The sequence below is a fragment of the Triticum dicoccoides genome, chromosome 6B (assembly GCF_002162155.2).
Source record: "Triticum dicoccoides isolate Atlit2015 ecotype Zavitan chromosome 6B, WEW_v2.0, whole genome shotgun sequence".
NCBI classification, from domain to species: domain Eukaryota; kingdom Viridiplantae; phylum Streptophyta; class Magnoliopsida; order Poales; family Poaceae; genus Triticum; species Triticum dicoccoides.
Window position 1 is genome coordinate 222,799,511 of NC_041391.1, and position 6,297 is coordinate 222,805,807.

The following is a 6,297-nucleotide window of genomic DNA, read 5'->3' on the forward strand; positions in this document are numbered from 1 at the left end:
GGAGCTAGCTAAGCATGTGAAGTCATTTAGGAGCTAAAATATGTCATTTCTTAAGCATATTATGTCATTTTAGAGTTGGCTAAGCATATTAAGTCATTTTGGAGGAAAAGATGCTAAGTATAGGTCATTCTAGAGCTATCCTAGGTTAAATAGGTCATTTTTAAGCTAGCTAAGCATATTAAGTCATTTTGGAGAAAAAATGCTAAGTATAGGTCATTTTAGAGCTATCCTAGGTTAAATAGGTCATTTTGGAGCTAATTAAGCTTATTATGTAATTTTTGAGCTAGCTAAGCATATTGAGTCATTTTGGAGGAAAAAATGCTAAGTATAGGTCATTTTAGAGCTATCCTAGGTTAAATAGGTCATTTTGGAGCTAAGTAAGGTTATTATGTCATTTTGGAGCTAGCTAAGCATATGAAGTCATTTAGGAGCTAAACTATGTCATTTCTTAAGCATATTATGTCATTTTAGAGCTAGTTAAGCATACTAGTCGTCAACCCGTGCGCTTGCACGGGCTAGCTAGTTTTGAACCTACTAGATGACCAGCTGCGCCAAATGGCGCAGAGACCTGTTTAAAACCATGTTTGTGTGGAAAATAGAACTGAATTTCCTTAGAAGTCTGTTGTTTAGTTGGTGCTTAGGTGGATAGAACTGAATTTCTGCGTCAAGACCAACAGTCCTTGCCTTCTGTGTTCAAGACCAACAGTCCTTGCCTTCTGTGTTGAGTATACTACGTTCGGAAGGCCAAGCTTCTCCATCATAGTGTCTAGAAGCACTTTTCTTGGGATCCTGACTTTTTTCATCGCGGCTGACTGATAACAAAGAGGAAGACACTATAAGTGCAGTGTATTTTTTTTGCGGGGTACTGTAAGTGCAGTGTATGATTCTATATGTGTATGTATGTCTATCAATTTTTGGTGAGATACACAACACTGATAGTAACTGAATGATATGTGTTGGCTAGGTAATTCTGAAGCTGCCAAAAGGTAATAAAAGAATTGAGAGTAGCAGGGGTTTGAGCTTGCTTAAACTGTAGACTATACATGCTTGTACTATTTGTTAGGCCCCAGGAAAACAGGGGATCAACAGATATGGCTATGCACCAATTGGTTACTCAGGTGTTTATTAGGAAGCACGCAGAGTCTGAGCAGAGAAGCTTCACTTCATTCTCTCACCCTTGATACTATAGTATTTATCAAATCAGGTTATGGAAGCATATATGAAGTACCATCAGTCTTTTGTCTGATTTGGACGAAATCACACTGCCTACTTATCACAGCTGCTGTGTATGCGGTACTGAAACTAATGTGAAATAGCTAGGATGAACTTAATACAGATCAGGTTGTGGAAGCAAATATGAAGTACAATGCGACTGTTATCTGATTTTGATGGAATCACACTCCCTAACTATTACTGCTGCTGTGTATGTGGTATCCAAAGTAACCTGAAATAGATGGGATGAACCAAACACTATTCATTTTAGTTATGTCTAACAATCATACTTTTGCCTTTTTAGCGGAACACAAATGAACCAGTATGTCAAGAACCAAACAGGTGGTTATGTAACAACAACCATGATTAGTGCATAACAGTATAAACACTGATCAGTACCATGGCTATAAGTAAGTAAACATACTGGTAAAAAAAGTAAAAAAAATTACAAAGAAGGTATGACATGCGTAAATATGGAGTTTGATTTACATGGTCGAAGAGGGTCCTCTTCGTCATTTAACTGAATAGAGATTATGGCGAATTACGATTTTAGTTTTGCCTGGCTTAAACTCTTCCTAGTTTAATCTTGTACTCCCTCTGTAAAGAAATATAAGAGCGTTTGTTATATTTCTTTACGGAGGGAGTAATATTCAGCATAGGTGATCCAAAAGGAGTAAATTAAATAAAACTCCACATTGTAAAAACATGTGTCAGCCATACATGGTAGAAAATGTCCTCTTCGCACATCTGGATTACTTAAAAAAACTAAAATTAGATTCTATAAACTTGTGATTTTCTGTTCAACCCAGCTTAAACAGCTCCTAGGCGACCAAAACTGAATGAAACTCTAAACTGAAAAAATACATCGATAAAAAAGAGCTCATCTATAGCCTTGGACCTTTGATTTGGCCCTACCAAGCCATGGCGACTGGTGTGTAGATGTGGAACTTAAGGCGACTGCGGAAAGACCCCGCCCACTCGACAACACCTCATTCCCCTTTCTCCGCTCCCTTCCCATAAGATGCCACCGCCTATATAAGCATAAGCATCTTGCATCATGTAGAGAGATATAATGCACCTTTACATAGTGGAATGCAGAAAATTGGCACACAAAACTGGTAATTGTGCCATGAAATACATATTTGTGCATTCAAGCATCCAGAAATACACAAATGCATCAAAAAATACACAAATGCAAAAATAAAACTGCGGGTGCGTTTGGATAGCTACAAAACATTCCTTGTGATAGTTGCAAAAAAATATACATATTTGTGCACTCAAGCATTCAGAAATACACAAATGCATAAAAAAATACACAAATGCAAAAATAAAACTGCGGGTGTGTTTGGATAGCTATCTCACCTAGCTTAGCTGGGCTAGAATTATCTAGCCCGCTCCAGCAAGAGCCGCTAGAAGCAAGGCTAGTTATTTGGATAATGGCTAATTTTGCTAGTGTGGGAGAGCCAATTCGGCTAACTTCCATCAGCAAGGTTTTCTTGGCAGTTGAGGGCTAGATTGCTTCCAGAAGCTAGTTTTACTTTGATTACCAAATGGATAACCTTGCATAGCTAAGCTAGAGCTGCCCCTTGCCTCACATCCAAACACACCCTTGGTATCTAACTGTCCATGGTCACCACATACAAAATGTACATACATACTGGCAGTCTGCCAAATACAAAAAGAGGAAACGCTAACTAATATGTAGAACACATGTGAATGATTATGAGTTGTGAGTCTATGGCTACGTGGACTTTTCTTGAGGGATTCATATAGCTGAAGGGACTAGCTGCCAAAATATAACAAAACTGAAGTTCATGGTGTGCAACCAACTTCCAAAAATTCAGAAAATGGCTTCGCGAAGTAAAACCACGCATGTCAAGTCTACATTGACAGCCACTGCTTGGGAAGAATTAGACTCTGCTATTAGTCAGTAGGTATGGTACACATATAGTTAGAGTTGAACTGTTACCTGCCAAATTTGTAATCTTGAGTATAAAATTTTCAGAAGAAGAAATGGTAATGTGGTTCAATTTTGAAAAGAAACATGGAGATTGCAAGGCTGGTTTGAAGAAACTAAGGCTGAATGATCCATGGAACTTTAATGATGGTGAAGAATCTAAACTGAAATAGCATACCAGACGCACAAACAATCACAAAGAGATCAATTACCAACGTCATATATTTACCAGTAACCACAAATCATGAAATCAATGTCAGAGGACCAAAATTTTCACAAGCTAGGGAAATAATGCTCTTCACCAAAACCTTGCCATAACTTATTCCTCTTATTTCTTTGTCAGAGCTACACATTGCAAATTCAGAGAAATTTTTGAGAAATAAAAGAAAGCTTCATGAAAGGGAGGAGTGGGCAGGCATATGAGAAATGAGCGCTTGCACGCATATTCTTACTCCGTGAGAATTGCCACCAAGCCCTTCAACACCTGGTCAATGACCATGACCGCCTGAGTTTAGAACACCGCGTCAAGTTCCTTTGCTCTAACCCCGTGACCTGCCAGCATCCGACGCCACCGAATTCGACCACTGCCCACCAGAACACCAAAATTATAATGTGAGACGACATGACAGGAGACCAAAAAATGGTTTATAAGGCTCCAAAATAGAATCATGATAAGTAGTAAAGTACCTAATATCTGTAATAATCCATCACTCCAAAATAAGATCATGATAATTAGTTCACAGTAAAAGCTAGACCCTTTCAAACAAAAGACCAGGTTCTGAACAAAAGGCCATCCCTTCATATCTTTGCATTGTCCCCTGAAAATAGAGAATGAGAGTCAATATAGATCAAAATATTGTCAATTCATTACCTACTAATCGGCAACATATGCTTATAATATTTGAGGCTCTAAAGCCAAAAAAAGGCGAGAGAACATCTTACATACACATGAAAAGAGGAACAAAAAGGACAGGAAAAGCAGCCAAAGTATACCTTCAGCTTCAATCCAATGGTCTGATTGAGTTCCTGGCCAAATCCTTCATTCATCCTCACCTGCCTTAGATTGCTGCAACCAATGAAGAAGATCAATTGTCCTTTACAAGCTATGTAATCCAAAAACATTATCACAAGATGGAGCAACTTGTGGTTGGTGGCATCGACGCCGGTGAAGCACGAAAGGAAGCAATGGCCATATCAACATGTTCAGTTAAAAGCACCAGACCTAATTATGCACATTATTTCCTTGAAGCATCACATATAGAGTTATTTTCTATACTAAGCAAGGTCTCAAATATGCACCTCTCTTTTTGCATCTATATCTACCATCTCTCGATCGACCATCAACCAAAATTGGTAAAAAAAAAGATAGATTGAGCACATTGCACACCAAGAAACATAAACTAAAGCATGCATTGGGCAAAAAAAAAGAAGAAGAAGCGGGAAAGAGTTACCTGCTTCTTGGAATTGCAGTTGAGTACTATAATAAAGGACACCTCTGCAAACGAAAGAAAGATGCACACACATCAGCATCTTTCCTGAGTAGTCTTTCCACTCGGGCATTTACACAAACAGATATTGTGCGCACTTGCAACCTCTCAATATGGGTCAAAAGATGTTACAGAACAGGGGCGCTGCTAGGAGTAGATCATCCACATGTACATCCGTCGTTGTTGTGAACTTCCGATGGTGACGGGCGGCCTAGCACGTGGGAAAGGGATCTGGCAACACATAGAGCAGTAAGATGCCTGCTGCTAATGAAGTGGAGATGGGTCAGGGGTGGGCGCATGTGGGAGATGGACACTTACCTCGTCCTCCTCGTCATCCTTGGAGGCGGCGAGGTATGGAGCCGCGGCGCTGGTCTTGTAGGGACGGGTCGGGGTGGCCGGATCTCTTGCAGTAGAGGGAGCGACGGGGCCGGCGATAGGGTGGCGGGAGAGGGTCGGCGACGGGGCGGGGGAGGGCCGGCGACGAGGCGGGGGAGCGACAGCAACGGGGCGGGGGAGCGACGGCGACGGGGCGGGGGAATGACGCGGCCGGCGACAGGGCAGGGGAGCAACAGGGCCGGCGACAGGGTGGCGGCGGGCGAGCCTAGAGCGCCATCGACGGGGGCTATTAGGTGTGTGGATGAGATGCGAAGTTTTTTTTACTTGGATGGGTGGGGAGAGAGGGAGGGGATAACCCCACCGTTTTTTTAGGTGAAAAAAAATAACCCCATCTCTTTGCCATCTGCCAGCAGATGGCAAAGAATCTTTGCCGTCTGCTGGCAGATGGCAAAGAGGTGGGCTGGTACGCCGTTACACTCTTGACGGCCAGAGGATTTGCCAACCTCTTTGCCATCTGCTGGCAGATGGCAAAAATTATTTGCCATCCACTAGTAGATGGCAAAGAATTGGCTGGTGGAAATCATGTTCTTTGCCGTCTGTCAGTTCTTTGCCATCTATTTTTTATAAGCAGATGGCAAAGACGTTCTTTGCCATCAGCTGGCAGATGGCAAAGAGCTGGCTGATGGCAAATTCCCTGTTTCCAGTAGTGGGGTGAATCATTTTTTTTGCCCGGACGCACTTCCTTGCATGCGAATAGGTAGCTGGTGGGTTCCAGCAGTGAGGGGGAAATGTTTTTTTCGTGAAATATGGTGGCCCGTCTGGTGGGTCCCCGCTGTCAGGTGGAGGAATAATTATTTTGCGCGTAATAAGGAGGCACTTCCTTGCGGCCGCCATGGACCCAGCTGTCAGCCTCTCCACGCACATTACTCTTCCGATGGAAGTCAGTCGTTGACCATATTGACCACGCCGTGCCGAGAGCACCACGGCGGTGGACAACGGCGAGGCCTAGGAAGGGGACGACGCGGAGCCGGGGAAGAGGCAGCAGTGGATGCCCATGCGAAGAGGAGTACGAGGGTGAGGCTGTCATCGCCGCAGAATAACAGGGGGTGTGGGTGAGTAGAGGGATGGCCTGGCCAGCGGTGGGAGTAGTAGGGGGAGGTGAGGCCTCCGCGACATCACAGCCGGCCACGGGAGGCAGGAGCACGCGACATGACCGGCGCTGCTTTGGGCGGTTGGAGCACGAAGACCAGAGGTTGAAGAAGCACTACGGCCGTTGGATGGACATCGTACGGTCAGTGGAGCTAG

The 6,297-nt window shown here is 43.3% G+C and overlaps 1 long non-coding RNA gene across 3 annotated transcripts; it reads right to left on the bottom strand.

Annotated features, from left to right (window-relative positions):
- Positions 1–500: 500 nt before the first annotated feature.
- On the bottom strand, positions 501–5,162 carry LOC119320441. 3 transcript variants are annotated; one of them, XR_005154985.1, is made up of 8 exons: positions 4,975–5,162; positions 4,762–4,887; positions 4,621–4,664; positions 4,163–4,235; positions 3,857–3,987; positions 3,622–3,753; positions 2,111–2,243; positions 517–812 (listed from the first exon to the last, which is right to left on the bottom strand). It is a non-coding gene; the product is annotated as an uncharacterized LOC119320441 (long non-coding RNA). The 3 variants fall into 3 exon arrangements; XR_005154986.1 differs by having other exon boundaries at positions 518–812; positions 2,128–2,243; XR_005154984.1 differs by having other exon boundaries at positions 501–2,243; positions 4,975–5,161.
- Positions 5,163–6,297: the final 1,135 nt, after the last annotated feature.